Here is a 15759-nt window from a genome sequence, read left to right on the forward strand (position 1 = left end):
TATTATTATTATTTAGAGTTGTCAATTATTTTTACCCCCTTTCCCTCCCCAATTTACGCCAATTGATTCCTCACCCCTCACATTTTCTGTTGTCACATGCTGTAATGCGGGAGCTGGCGAAAACTTCTGGGAACTCAGATTACTGCTGTCGTATCCTATTGACTCACCTGCCAGTATGAGGAGCCCCTGCCGGGAGGATGTAGAGCCTTCGTCCTCCTCTGGCCCAACACTCCCTGCTGACAGGTGCCAATTTAGTTACTATGTGAATAGCTATAGGCTATACGTACATTAACCACTTCAGCCCTATATTCGGCCATTTTAAATAGCAGATCTTTACAAGCTCCCAATATGACAAGCTTGTAGATATATGCTGTTTTCAATACATTTGAAAACTTTGTTTAAATGTATTTGAATATAAATCATCTTTGCAATGACATAAACATCGTGGCTGAGCTCTGTCCACATGGCAGTGATAGTGAGTGCCTTTACTCTAAGCATTTTTAACTGTTGAACATCTCAGAGCTGTGTGCGTAAATCTGTTGATGAGATGATGGGCTTAGCACAGCGAGAGTGGAGACTATACTGTGTAGTCTGTAGACTACTGTTTTCCCAAACATTGGGTCGGACTCGGGACACAGAGAGAGAGAGAGAGAGAGAGAGAGAGAGACGGGGGAGTGGGGAGACAGAGAGAGGGGGGGGGCAGAGAGAGGGGCTCAGGGGGGAGGGGGAGACAGAGGGAGGGAGGGTGGATGGATGTGGGTGAGAATGGGAAGAGGCGGGGCTCGTCTCCGCGACAATGAGACAATAATAATGACACACGTCTTCGTCGCTTTGCGCGCATCACCCACGCGCGTATTTGGGAAGCGCTCCGTCTGGAGCTTAGATATAAGGTCTGGAGTCGGGCAGGGCGCCACCAGTCGGGCGTCATCATCCGCGCCGCAGTAGGCTACACTTTTGACTGCAACAGTGCAGTGCCAGTCACTGTAGCTGAACTGACCGTTCAGTTTAGTGTTGCAGGAGTTCAGTTGAGTTGTGTGACATGTGATGTCATCATGCATGGTGTGGCCGTGTGGGAGTCGGGACCGTGATGCAAGTTCCCTCTGATTCTCTGAAGTCAATAACAAGATGCAGGCACGAGGATGGAACTATAACTACAGACGATCTGGATTCTGGAGGAGATGCTCCACTGTTCAACAAACTAATGTTGCACAAATAACTTGTGGCGATTATTTTATTAAGGGACGTGAGTCACGTGACGACCGCTGGCCGATTGAAAAAGACAACAATTAGGTGGGTTAAAGGTTTTCTAAAGTTTTTGTTTTTGTTTTTTGTGTAGCATATATGCTTGTTGTGCTTGCAAAGTTGAAATATGACTTAGGCCTATATGTTACGTTGTTGGATTGTACCAATAATTATACCCTAATGCTAAAAGTATACAGACCTATACCTCCGTAACAACATAGTGCTATTCTGACGTTTATCCAATAATGTGTTACTTTTTAAAGCTAATTGGCTAAGTTTAGCTCTTCTGTATAATTGTTGCAGCTGTCACTATAACCATCCTGACGTAACGCATGCAGACTCTTGCCACTGTTGTCTGGCAAACTGTCTTCAACTTGTGTACTTTGCTCTACTCTTTGATTGAGTTATCAGTTTGCAAACAGTATCGACTATCTAGGCTACAGAGGTAGGCTACAGTTAAACAATAAGGCTTAAAGGATTACACAAAAAGCTTTAAGAGATTGTTTCCATTGTGCTCCTATCAAGCAGGGCTCATGCCATGACTTACAGACACAGGCACGGACTGGCACAGGAAATCGGCCCTGGCATTTGGTCTTCAACGGGCCAAAGACAGCCACGCTACTATGTCTTTTTTTAATACTTTTTCTTATTGTCTTGGCTCAGCCCCGGCCCCATGCATGATTGGCCAGCCCTTCTGGCATATACCAGAATTGCCAGACTGTCCAATCCAGGCCTGTAGGCCTACAGACAGAGATCACCAATACTAGGAGCAGTAAAAGTATATTTACTGAAAAACAGTGTTGTTGTCATTTATTTTGGTAAGCTAGAAGACGTGTCAGGGGTCCTTGAGGGGAAGTGGAAGTGGTCCCCAGCTAAATGAGTTTCTGTTTAACCACAACTAAATTGTGTATTTGAAAATAGCCATCTGCAATTTCCAAAAGAATGTTTCAAACAATGTGGAATACATTTTTTAAAACACTCTAACAGCACAAATCTAATATGGGGGGGGGGGGGGGGGGGGCTCTCCCTCGCTCCAAATCATTTTCAAAATGCAGTCCGCGGCCGAATTATTCATTTTGGGGTCCTTGACAAAATGAGAAACATTGCACTAAAAGGAGGTCAAAGCTGCCCCCACCCCCCCTGGGGCTGTTACACAATACAGTAATATGAGAAGATGAGGAAGATGATAGCCACACTGTCAGGTGGAAAGAAACTAAAGTACATGCCAGTGTTGCTTTTGTCGATTAAAACTATGACGAAAAATGGTCGCCGACTGTAACCTATTTTCACTGACGAAACTAAATATAAACTAAGCTAATATGACTAAAGTTGAGACTTTTATACATTGACAATTTCGACAACAAATAAAAAAGCACACTCGTGTGAAGTGATCATCATCATCATACATCACATTCCGTGCTCAGCCAATCAAATCATCACATTCCGTGCTCATACACATAAACACACAGAGCTGTGCATAAAATGGTAAATGGTGCATTTATATAGCGCCTTTATCCAAGGCTTGATACACCGATGGCGGCGGAAACCATGCAAGGCACCAACCAGCACATCAGGAGCAATTAGGGGTTCAGTGTCTTGCTCAAGGACATTTTGACACTAATAGGGCCCTATTTTGCGTGTCTTAAGTACCAGGTCTTATGACTTAATTTAAGACCTGGAGGCGTGGTCAATGCTGTTTGGCCACTCAGAATAGCTAAATGGCATTGATCACGCCTCCAGGTCTTAAGTTAAGTAATAAGACCTGGTACTTAAGACACGCATAATAGGGCCCTAACTCTGTGGGAGCCCGGGTTCGAGCTGGTGACCTTGCGGTTGCCATCCGGCCACTCTACCCCTGAGCCACTGCTGCCCCATAGGCACCCCTCAAAAATAGCAAAAATAGCAGCTAACAAAAGCGTCTCATTGCGACACGTTGTGAGCTTGTAGATTGTCTAATGTCTATTGTGTCTATGTATATGTCATACAAAGTATGTAAGGCAGCAGTTTAAAAAAAAGTTGAACCCTGGACTTGTGTTGAGTGCTTAGTGTGAAGTTGGTCGGATCGGCGGTAGTCCAGAACCGCCACACAGCAATGGGTATCCATATACGTAAGCGTGCTAGCCTGCATTTGAGTGTGTCCCGTCCGATCGATGTCAGGACTATGACATCATATTGATGATGACATTAGTGATCTCCATACATGGGCATAAAAGGGACACAGGCAGATAGATACAGAGATCCCCATATAAAGGTGTTGTGCTGTGTGTGATGTCATGCCGGAGTGCTGATCGGTCTTTAATGAGTACTACAGATGAAAAACAGTTTAAACACCTCCACAAAAAGGCCTTGTTGTCCTGACCCCTTCTCCATCATTTATACATTATGGATAATTAGTGTGGACTGTTTTTCGTCTGTAGTACTCAAATATTAATGAGAGAGTGCACAAAATAGGTAGACATGCTTATTGCTGCTAATAGACTTGTGGTTTGCTAAAGGCCGTGTTTTTGCGCTGTGGCAAGATGCTGGATTTCTTCACCATCTTCAGCATGGGGGGTGTAGTGTTGTGGTCCTTTCAGGGAGCTGGGGTGAAGGAATCCTTCACTGGGCCCGTCAACGCGTTGATCCGCTCTGTGATCCTGCAGGAGCGCACTGGAAACAATTCATTCACTCACCGGTCCTTGAGTCTTAGATACAAATTGGATAATGAATTTGATTTGGTTTTTGTGGTGGGTTTTCAACAAATCCTGATGCTGACCTTTGTGGATAAGTTGGTAGATGATGTTCACCTTCGCTTCCAGGCTGTCAATCAGCTGGTGAAGTTTAATCAGGCCCTGGCCGACCACTCCGTGTCCGACGAGCCCCGCCTCATCGATGGAATTGTTCTCACCAAGTTTGACACCATTGATGACAAGGTTGGTGCTGCCATTTCCATGACCTACAGCACAGGCCAGCCTATTGTATTGGTGGGCACGGGACAGACCTATAATGACCTGTGCACTCTCGATGCACGCTCTGTTGTCAATCTCCTGATGAAGGCTTGAGCGGCTGCATGTTTCTGTTCATTCATCCTCATGTGAGGGCGCTCTTATCATCATACATCATCACATTCCGGCCAATCACAATTGTCGTCTTCAATTTTCTGCCCTCACTTTTTATCTTCAATATGTACTTTTCTTTAAAAAAGCTGGGCATAGGAGGGCCTAGCCCACTCAAAAATAGATTAAAATGTTAGAGAGGGATAGTGGAATAATAGCAGGGAGCATAATCTAGCTGCTCACAACGTGTCGCGCTGTGACATGTTGTGAACTTGTAGATCAGCTATTTTCAGCATGCAACCAAGTGTAAAATCTGCCATTATGACGTCATCAAGGCCTGCCAAAATATTTTTTTGTCGACAAAATCAACTGTAGATTTATAGTCGGTATATTTAGTCGCCTAAAATATGACTAAAACTAAATGGAATTCTAGTCAAAAGACTATGACTGTAAATTACAACTAAATAAAAAATCGGGATCCGATGGTAATTCCGATGGAGCATTAGTCCGACATGCGGGAACAACGGTCGGACTAGCGTCGAACATGTGCTGCTTCCGTACTTGCGGTTATGGTTAGGGTTTGAGGTACGTGACAGGTTGTCGGTCTAATGACTGTCGGACCAATAATAGTGTCGGAACTAAAGCCTGTATCCCACAAATCAACACTGGTACACAGTACTTTTTAGATACTTATACTTCTACTGTATTATTTGACAGCATTAGTTACTTTGCAGATTTAGATTATGATTACGAAACATACATTAACCACACATAAGTCCTATTTTATACGTCCGTCCAAAAATGTCTGATATGCAAGCTCACAATGTGCTGCTATGCAACACGCTGTGAGCTCCATTTAAAATACAGGACTTCTACCTGAAAAAGAGTTTCTTGTGTTGCTATTTTTACAAAAAGTCGGAGTAGCCTTCTCTTCCAACTGTCGCATTGCGTGTTACATTATGCCCTACACAAACAAGAATTTCACTAAATTTGCGTGTGCGCATGCGTGCGTGCGTGCGTGCCTGCGTGCCTACGATTTGCATGTCTTTCTATGCAGCAATTCAACTGAACTGATGTACTATTTGCATACGTTAGCATCAGATGCGTACACACAGTACACAGTACATAAGTGCAGTACACATACACTTATTGTAAGCATCACATGTGGCCTTGTTGGGTCCGCCACATTCCTGTGCAGACACTCATTGCATAACACTAACACTAATTGTTATTGACCAAGGCCTCTGGCTAATGTGTGTGTGTGTGTGTGTGTGTGTGTGTGTGTGTGTGTGTGTGTGTGTGTGTGTGTGTGTGTGTGTGTGTGTGTGTGTGTGTGTGTGTGTGTGTGTGTGTGTGTGTGTGTGTGTGTGTGTGTGTGTGTGTGTGTGTGTGTGTGTGTGTGTGTGCGTGCGTGCGTGCGTGCGTGCGTGCGTGCGTGCGTGCGTGCGTGCGTGCGTGCGTGTGTGTTGCCTACTTTGTGATCTTTGGTCTCACTCACTTAAAACAAACAGCACATTGTTCATACTGCCCATCTATTGAATTATACTACTGTAACTAGCACAATACTCTACTCAGGAGTGGGAGGAGGGAAGGGAGAGAGAGAGAGAGAGAGAGAGAGAGAGAGAGAGAGAGAGAGAGAGAGAGATCTGGACAGGAGCAGAGAATTCAAGTTAAGTTAAATTAACAGAGTACAGACTCATGGACACGTCTCGCATGAGAATTAAAGCGTTCAATAAACAAAAGTAATTTTTATATCATCTTTCAATATTCTCTCTCTCTCTCTCTCTCTCTCTCTCTCTGTATATACAGACACATGACTAATCTTCATGATACAATGTGAGTGCATAATAAAAATAAATAAATACGTCATGAATGTAATGTATGTGTAATCGTGTATAAATATATATCTATATTTCATATTGGAGTCACTGCAAACAGACCACTAGGGGGTGAGCCCAACTCATTTGCATTTATTTTTAAACCTTACCTACCGTAATACCATACCTAAAATCTAAAAATCTTTTACGAGTTCCTCCACAGCTATAGTGGGTTCTCAGAGTTACTACAGGGGGGTGTCAAATATTTGTGTGATAGGAACATTCTTTTATATCAAACACTTGAACCCTAGAATCTCTATTCTGAGGGAAACATTAGCCGAAAATAGCCGATCTACAAGCGCATATAGATCAGCTATTTTCGGCCAAAAGGTTTGGTATGGGGAAGCAGACCAAGTACAAATTTTGTATTGAGGGTTAAGTGGCAATTCTGAAAGGCTGTATTTTTGGACTTTACTGCTTCGAAAGGTTTGCATGTTTGAACTTTCGGTTTACTGCTTTGTGCTTTGAAGAACCGTTGCATTTTTTGCATGCTGCTACTACTCATTTGTTTTGTTTGTAGCTTGACGGCATTCTGCTTTAATAAAGTATTTAATTTGAACATTCCTGCTCTTGTCCTGCATTTGGGTCCTACCCTTTGACTCACCGTGACAATAACTGTCTGAAAATACACATAAAAAATGAATCCAACACAACCCAGTGATAGTGCTGTCAATATGAATCTATAAGACCCCTGATTCGAACTATGCACGTGCGTGTCAGTCTTTGGGCCAGTATTTTGGCATCCCATTCAATCAGTCCATATACTGTAGGCTACATTACCACTTCCAAAACAAAATAACTGTTTTCTGATATCAGGGTTTCCTATGGCCTTTTATAATAATAGCACTCGTCCTCTCCAGACTTGATGCTTCATAAATGCTCAGATAGTTTGGACACAATTCTATCTAATGTCATGTTGACCGAAATCAAATTTTCTTCCCGGAACCCTAGTAGGGACACATAACCTCGAGTGTTCGGGGAACATAAACTCAGAAACTTCACACCGTCTGGTACAAAATGTCTAGAACTGAAGGAGGTCTTATGACACTGACTGAGTACTGTAGCCCAGGGGTTCTCAACGTTTTTGGCCGGGGACCCCCGGAAATGCTTTGGCAATGTCTCGGGACCCCCGTCCGCCCCCTCCCGACCCCCAATATAAATTGACTGCTACAATAACCTTAAACCATTTTGGGCGGGAACCCCTTTTGGTGTTTTAAGCATTGTTATAATTTAGCTATTGAAAAATAGCAGATCTACAAGCTCATAGCGCGCCACCGAGTGGCGCGCTACGAGCTTGTAGGTCTGCTATTTTTGAAAAATCGTGAGAACCCCTGCTGTAGCCTACTCAACCACAGTACTACAGTATTTGACTCATGGTCAAATTACTGGAGTGTAATTGCATTGTATCATTTTAATATACCGTAGTAAAACAATATTTCTACTGTGTCTCGATGTGGGGTTTCTGAACTGTCCACAGCCCTACTCACACACACTGAGTAGACAAAATGTACCAAAATGTCACCATTCTAGTGAGCATTAGTGATGCCCAATTATATGAAGATAGGTTGAAAATGGGTGAAGTCGTCAAGTGCAAACATTCAAAAATACATTTTATTTTTCAATCAATGTATTGCTGTTTAGAAATCTTTGCTAAAATGAATGTACTTAAGTACTCAAGTAAATCTACTTTGTTAGTGTGTCCACCTCTGCATGGGATCCAGCATGCCAGAATGAATCACTCAGTCTTTTCATATCATTGTTGTCGGGCAGACTAGCTCTAATCTCCAAATGTTTACGCCCTACTTGATCATACTACACCGAGCCTCACACAAAAGTAGCAGATCCACAAGCTCGAAACGTGGCGTGGAGCAACATTTTCTTTTCTTTTTTAGCAACAGAGACAATAATATAGCTTGTAACTTAATGTGTGATGTTATAATTCATGTTTTCCCACAGCATTCCACTTCTTCTTTTCTCTTGTTACAACTTATTTAATACATTATTGCACTTGCACTATACACTATCTGTCAAAAGCATGAAACACAAAATAATAACGCAATTTCCCATTTAGGTGTTTAGACATTCTTATCCAGAGAAACTTACAATATTAAAGCAAGGTAGGCCTAAACACATAGGCCTACATCAAACGCAGAGAGACAGTGTAGTTCTTGTGTAGTTCTTGGACGAAGCATCAGTCTAAAGTTTAGTCTAAAACAATTTACAGAACTGGAAAAGTCTCTCTCTCTCTCTCTCTCTCTCTCTCTCTCTCTCTCTCTCTCTCTCTCTCTCTCTCTCTCTCACACCCCACCGTCTCAATAAAGATACCAGGTTTAAAGTGGTTATATTAAGTGCGTCTGTGGGTTTTATAAATATTGAACCAATGAAAAGTATTACCAAGAACTACATTGGATACATTGGAACACAGGCTATATTTTTGGTTAATTTCCTTGAAAGTAACCCAGAAGCAACAATCTATACTCCAATCACAAGTTAATGTCAGGCACAACAGGCAGCTATAATATAGCTGTGGGTTGTGTCTCACATTAACTATATTTATAAACTTGCTACTTCTCAAAAGCTGTTCAGACTGCTAAAGATATTTCAACAACAAAAGTGCTTACTGGCAATTAATCAAGGTGATTGATTGAATACTGTACTTTTGTAATTTTACTCAAGTAACTTTTAATTCCGTACCTTTACTTGTAAGGTACTAGATTTCAGTATTGATATTTTTACTTAAAGTAATAAATGTGAGTACTTTTTCCACCACTGCTTTTTAGGAACATTTAGCACCATAATCTGCAGGTGGGGGGGGGGCAGACGTTAGTCAGACGTACCTACCGTCCGACCTGCGTGGCCGGTTAAGACCGGTTTGTTTGCATTCGGCTAAAAAATGAAAGCCTGGGCATAGGCCCACTTCCTTGTATTTCGGGGGGGGGGTTCTCAGATCGGTGAGCCAATCATATCCACTGCCTGGTTTCGACCGGCACCCGCCCCTCTGGACCAGAAATCATACAGGCTGGGCCAGGCTAGGGTTAGGTTTGGGGTAGGACGTCGGACCAAAGTAGTGTCGTACTGTTAGTACGTCAGTGTTGTTTACAGTGTTGTTACTGTAACTGTAACATGCTGCCCTAACGCTTACTGGATTTGGGTCCTACCCTTTGACTCACCGTGACAATAACTGTCTGAAAATACACATAAAAAATGAATCCAACACAACCCAGTGATAGTGCTGTCAATATGAATCTATAAGACCCCTGATTCGAACTATGCACGTGCGTGTCAGTCTTTGGGCCAGTATTTTGGCATCCCATTCAATCAGTCCATATACTGTAGGCTACATTACCACTTCCAAAACAAAATAACTGTTTTCTGATATCAGGGTTTCCTATGGCCTTTTATAATAATAGCACTCGTCCTCTCCAGACTTGATGCTTCATAAATGCTCAGATAGTTTGGACACAATTCTATCTAATGTCATGTTGACCGAAATCTCATTTTCTTCCCGGAACCCTAGTAGGGACACATAACCTCGAGTGTTCGGGGAACATAAACTCAGAAACTTCACACCGTCTGGTACAAAATGTCTAGAACTGAAGGAGGTCTTATGACACTGACTGAGTACTGTAGCCCAGGGGTTCTCAACGTTTTTGGCCGGGGACCCCCGGAAATGCTTTGGCAATGTCTCGGGACCCCCGTCCGCCCCCTCCCGACCCCCAATATAAATTGACTGCTACAATAACCTTAAACCATTTTGGGCGGGAACCCCTTTTGGTGTTTTAAGCATTGTTATAATTTAGCTATTGAAAAATAGCAGATCTACAAGCTCATAGCGCGCCACCGAGTGGCGCGCTACGAGCTTGTAGGTCTGCTATTTTTGAAAAATCGTGAGAACCCCTGCTGTAGCCTACTCAACCACAGTACTACAGTATTTGACTCATGGTCAAATTACTGGAGTGTAATTGCATTGTATCATTTTAATATACCGTAGTAAAACAATATTTCTACTGTGTCTCGATGTGGGGTTTCTGAACTGTCCACAGCCCTACTCACACACACTGAGTAGACAAAATGTACCAAAATGTCACCATTCTAGTGAGCATTAGTGAGGACCAATTATATGAAGATAGGTTGAAAATGGGTGAAGTCGTCAAGTGCAAATATTCAAAAATACATTTTCTTTTTCAATCAATGTATTGCTGTTTAGAAATCTTTGCTAAAATGAATGTACTTAAGTACTCAAGTACATCTACTTTGTTAGTGTGTCCACCTCTGCATGGGATCCATCATGCCAGAATGAATCACTGAATCAATGAGTCTTTTCATATCATTGTTGTCGGGCAGACTAGCTCTAATCTCCAAATGTTTAAGCCCTACTTGATCATACTACACCGAGCCTCACACAAAAGTAGCAGATCCACAAGCTCGAAACGTGGCGTGGAGCAACATTTTCTTTTTTTTTAGCAACAGAGACAATAATATAGCTTGTAACTTAATGTGTGATGTTATAATTCATGTTTTCCCACAGCATTCCACTTCTTCTTTTCTCTTGTTACAACTTATTGAATACATTATTGCACTTGCACTATACACTATCTGTCAAAAGCATGAAACACAAAATAATAACGCAATTTCCCATTTAGGTGTTTAGACATTCTTATCCAGAGAAACTTACAATATTAAAGCAAGGTAGGCCTAAACACATAGGCCTACATCAAACGCAGAGAGACAGTGTAGTTCTTGTGTAGTTCTTGGACGAAGCATCAGTCTAAAGTTTAGTCTAAAACAATAGAATATTCCCTTGTGATCCTAATTTACAGAACTGGAAAAGTATTTCTCTCTCTCTCTCTCTCTCTCTCTCTCTCTCTCACCCCACCGTCTCAATAAAGATACCATGTTTAAAGTGGTTATATTAAGTCTGTGGGTTTTATAAATATTGAACCAATGAAAAGTATTACCAAGAACTACATTGGATCCATTGGAACACAGGCTATATTTTTGGTTAATTTCCTTGAAAGTAACCCAGAAGCAACAATCTATACTCCAATCACAAGTTAATGTCAGGTACTAACAGGCAGCTATAATATAGCTGTGGGTTGTGTCTCACATTAACTATATTTATAAACTTGCTACTTCTCAAAAGCTGTTTCAGACTCTGTTCTGTTCAGACTGCTAAAGATATTTCAACAACAAAAGTGCTTACTGGCAATTAATCAAGGTGATTGATTGAATACTGTACTTTTGTAATTTTACTCAAGTAACTTTTAATTCCGTACCTTTACTTGTAAGGTATTTCAGTATTGATATTTTTACTCAAAGTAATAAATGTGAGTACTTTTTCCACCACTGCTTTTTAGGAACATTTAGCACCATAATATGCAGGTGGGGGGGGGGCAGACGTTAGTCCGACGTACCTACCGTCCGACCTGCGTGGCCGGTTAAGACCGGTTTGTTTGCATTCGGCTCAAAAATGAAAGCCTGGGCATAGGAGGCCCAGTTCCTTGTATTTCGGGGGGGGTTCTCAGATCGGTGAGCCAATCATATCCACTGCCTGGTTTCGACTGGCACCCGCCCCTCTGGACCAGAAATCATACAGGCTGGGCCAGGCTAGGGTTAGGTTAGGTTTGGGGTAGGACGTCGGACCAAAGTAGTGTCATACTGTTAGTACGTCAGTGTTGATTACAGTGTTGTTACTGTAACTGTAACATGCTGCCCTAACGCTTACTGGATCCACACTGCTGTCTTTCAGGTTCTGGTGGGATCCGGTGGATCGTCATGGAGCCACTGACAGGTTTCCATGGCTCACAATGAGCCGCCAGTAAGACCGCTCAGATCTCCGTTGCAGACCACCCGCCATGGAGGCCGGAGGAGACCTCATGCCACCGGGGGGTCTCTCCGTGTGGGCCATCGCGGCCATCGTGGCCAACTCGGCGGTGGGCGTCCTCATACTCATCCTGTTCGCCGTCCTCTACAAGGCCTGCAAGGTGCCGTCTCGCCCACCGGCGGATTTTAACCCCCAGTGGGAGCTGCTGAAGAAGGGCGAGCAGAAGTACCTGCTGACGATGCCCGCCTGACAATGATGAGGGCTGGAACGTTTTTTTTCCCCACCTCAACGTCTGGTCTGGACCAGACGTGGGTCGCCAATGGACCCTTGAGACTGTAACCCTTACGGGTCTGTGACTCCAGATGGAAACCTTATGGATGGACCCTTACAGGGTCTGTAACTCTGAGTGTACAAATGGAACCAATTAATGGGTCCGTTTGGTTCCATTTGTGTCGTTTGGGGGTCCCAGAGATAATAGATTGTGTCAAATAGGGGTCCATTAGACCCAATTTAGGTTTTCTTCAGAATGACACTTATTTACTACGACACTATGGCGTATTAGGAGTCCAATAGTAGTGGTTTAACTCTTGAGAGTGTAAAAATGTGTACACTGAGTCTCTGAGTTACAGACCTGTTATGCTCATCCAGGGCTAGCTCTGTATGTGTTTCTAGTAATATTATTGTCCACTCATTTTGTATGTCTGTGGCAAAAAGGGAATTTTGACAAAAATGTCCACCACAAGCCAACATGCCGATGACTTATTCTGCTGTTAGCAGAATCTGTCAGCATCAGTGCCCTAAACATGTAGCGTTGTTGCCAGCGCACTAAGAAAGGCGCGGAGCCAAACTTAGTTCCTGTTACATGCACCAAAAATATTTTTTTTTCTTTTCTTTTTTAAATAACCGAATGAGTCCCTTCCCAGATTGCACACAACCGAACACTGGAATAAAAGTGCCTTTTAGTGCATTAATTACTCTCTCTTCTGTTTCTCACTCTCTCTTTTTTCCACACCTTTTGTCCCTCTCTGCTCTGCTTGGCGCTATCCCTCAGCTCCAACATCAGACATTCCCGCTCTCGGACTTCTAAGCCATGTGTGTTCTTCTTCTCTCTAATGGGTGTACGTGTGCCACTTGGGTATGCAGAGGTAGTGCTACAGGGAGTATGTCGTTGGCTGTCTTTTTAACATTTTAAAGATGTTTCGTAAATTGATGCCTTACTTAATCATACAACAGTAGTCAGTGTCACACAAAAGTGGCAAAAATAGACGATCTACAAGCTTGTGATACTTTTTCGTTATTTTATTTATTTATTTTTGCTATTTCAGAAATTGTGTCTGTGGGATTTATAAAGGAAAAGTATTGTGATTAAATAATAACTACATACATTGAACCCATTTCCTGACAAGTAACATTTATTTTACTGTTACGTTTATTGACAAAAACTTTAACAAACTTTGTGTGGATCAGCAGATTCACACAAAGTTTGTTAAAGTTTTAAAGAAACTTGGACTATAGCACAACTGTTATCGAAGAAAGCAATACTTACTTGCACATTATTTTAATTAACATGAACATGTTATGGCCTGCAGTTTTAAATAAATCTGCTCAGGAAGCATTCAATTGCAACCCTTTCACTCCATTTCTTATTTGTAAAGTTATACTCTTCAAAAGGTGGGTATTCATTCATACGGTAGGATCATATACTAGCTGATTTTCTGAAGGGCACTGGTGTAGTATAATATGTTTAGATCAAGTAGTGTACTTAAGTACAATTTTGAGTTATTTTTTACTTTACTGGAGTATTTCCTTTTTTTCCAGTTCTTTTACTTCTTCTCCACTATACATGATCTAGACAAATACAATAATAAACAATTTGAAAACTTTAGTTACAAGTTACTTTGTAGATTTTGATTATTACAAAACATTAACCACTTCAGCCCTATATACATTTCGGCCATTTGACAATTGCTGATCTACAAGCTCACAATGTGTCACATCGCAACACATTGTGAGCTTGTAGATCTGCTATTTTCAAGAGATTCTTATACATTTTAGACATTTGAAAACTTGTGAAATCATAATGGGACATTCTGCATAGGTAATGAGTATTTCCAACTCTTGGTACTTAAAATACAGTTTTATACAGTACCAATCATTTTGTACTTTTACTAAATTTTGAACTACAAACTTCTACATTGCAGTATTGATACTTCTACTGAAGTAAACAAAATTAGTACTTTTTCCACCACCGATCAAGGGATGCACTGTTGGGGAGGACTGGCACCAAGCGATCCCAAGTGTGGTTGGTCAGGCCCATTCTTGTGCGAGGGACAATTTGTTAAAAAGTCAAAACTATTACTTACTATATACTTTCTAAAAATCTTCTATTTAGAACCACTGTTCTTGACAAGTGTCCCCTGTCTCTTTCGGTGCTGTCTCCTCTGTTTGCTGCTGAATCTCAGAGTGAAACAACTCCACAACAAGAACAAGAAGCCAAATGCATTATAGCATTATGCAAACAAGCAGTGAAATCCTCTTAGCTGCGTGGTGCTGCAATGGGACTGTCCATCTGCCAGGCTGCTTGTTTGTTTGCTCTCTGCTCTGTCAATCCCTCCCCCATCTCTCTCTCTCTCTCTATCTCTCTCTCTCTCTCTCTCTTCTCTCTATTCTCTCTCTCTCTCTCTCTCTCTCTCTCTCTCTCTCTCTCTCTCTCTCTCTCTCTCTCTCTCTCTCTCTCTCTCTCTCTCTCTCTCTCTCTCTCTCTCTCTCTCTCTCTCTCTCTCTCTCTCTCTCTCTCTCTCTCTCTCTCTCTCTCTCTCTCTCTCTCTCTCTCCTTCTGCATGAGAAACAGAGGATGCACTGTCACAAGGAATATGAGAACACTTGCCCGGGTCAAATCCGGCGACCTCGGAACGGTCGCCACCAGGTATTCCTAAACGTTACCTCAGTAAAACTAAAGCTTGCTGATTGATCATACTATCATACTATTAGTATACCCAGTCTCAAAAACTGACATTCCATGTTGATCCTACCCCACCCGTCCTTCCTCTTCGATGTCTCCCTTTTGACTGATACCTGTTCATTCAAACTCTAGACGGGCCCGCCCCAAACTTATTAGAGCAGCCGTGCCCGGCAGCCTGCGAAAACTACAACAGGCCCGAAAATTAAGGCCCGGCCCTACCTGGGACCTCATCAAACCCTGTACACTCAAGACACTGCCCCCGCTGCCACCCTTAGATCTCCATATATGGAGCTGACCTGTTCTGACATTCCATATGTTGATCTGACCTCATCAAACCCTGTACACTCAAGACACGTTCCATTGTACAGAATTCATTCCATATGTTGATCTGACCCCCCCCCCATGCCAAATGCATGCATGCGACCTAGGGCGAGGTCGCTTCTCGCCCTTTAGGGCGAGGTCACTTCTCGCCCTCAAGGCATCTTACTGGTTATTATAATTTTTGAGTGGTGTAAACCACTCCTACAACTGGCTTTGTTAGTCTGTCTGTCTGTCTGTATATGAGCATGGTTGATGCTGATTTCATTACGTCAGACATTACGTCAGAACACAGCTGATCAGGCTATATAATACCTTACACCACTCAGTTCACACGGGTGTGATTTTTTGAGTACTCTTGATTAAATTCAACAAATAGAGGGTATGCGCATGCATAAAGTGAGTGGCAAATCGAGTGGCAATGTGAGTTGAACGTTGTTTAACGTCGTATCATTATGAAAAAAAAGAGGGGAAAAAAAGAAAAGTAAGTTAAAACATGGA

General features: G+C 42.4%; 1 long non-coding RNA gene across 1 annotated transcript; it reads left to right on the forward strand.

The window, feature by feature from the left end:
• Positions 1–1068: 1068 nt before the first annotated feature.
• On the forward strand, positions 1069–13586 carry LOC306933852. Its single transcript, XR_013791256.1, has 2 exons — positions 1069–1290; positions 11904–13586. It is a non-coding gene; the product is annotated as an uncharacterized lncRNA (long non-coding RNA).
• Positions 13587–15759: the final 2173 nt, after the last annotated feature.

The sequence above is a fragment of the Electrona antarctica genome, assembly GCF_951216825.1.
Source record: "Electrona antarctica genome assembly, chromosome: 12".
NCBI lineage: Eukaryota > Metazoa > Chordata > Actinopteri > Myctophiformes > Myctophidae > Electrona > Electrona antarctica.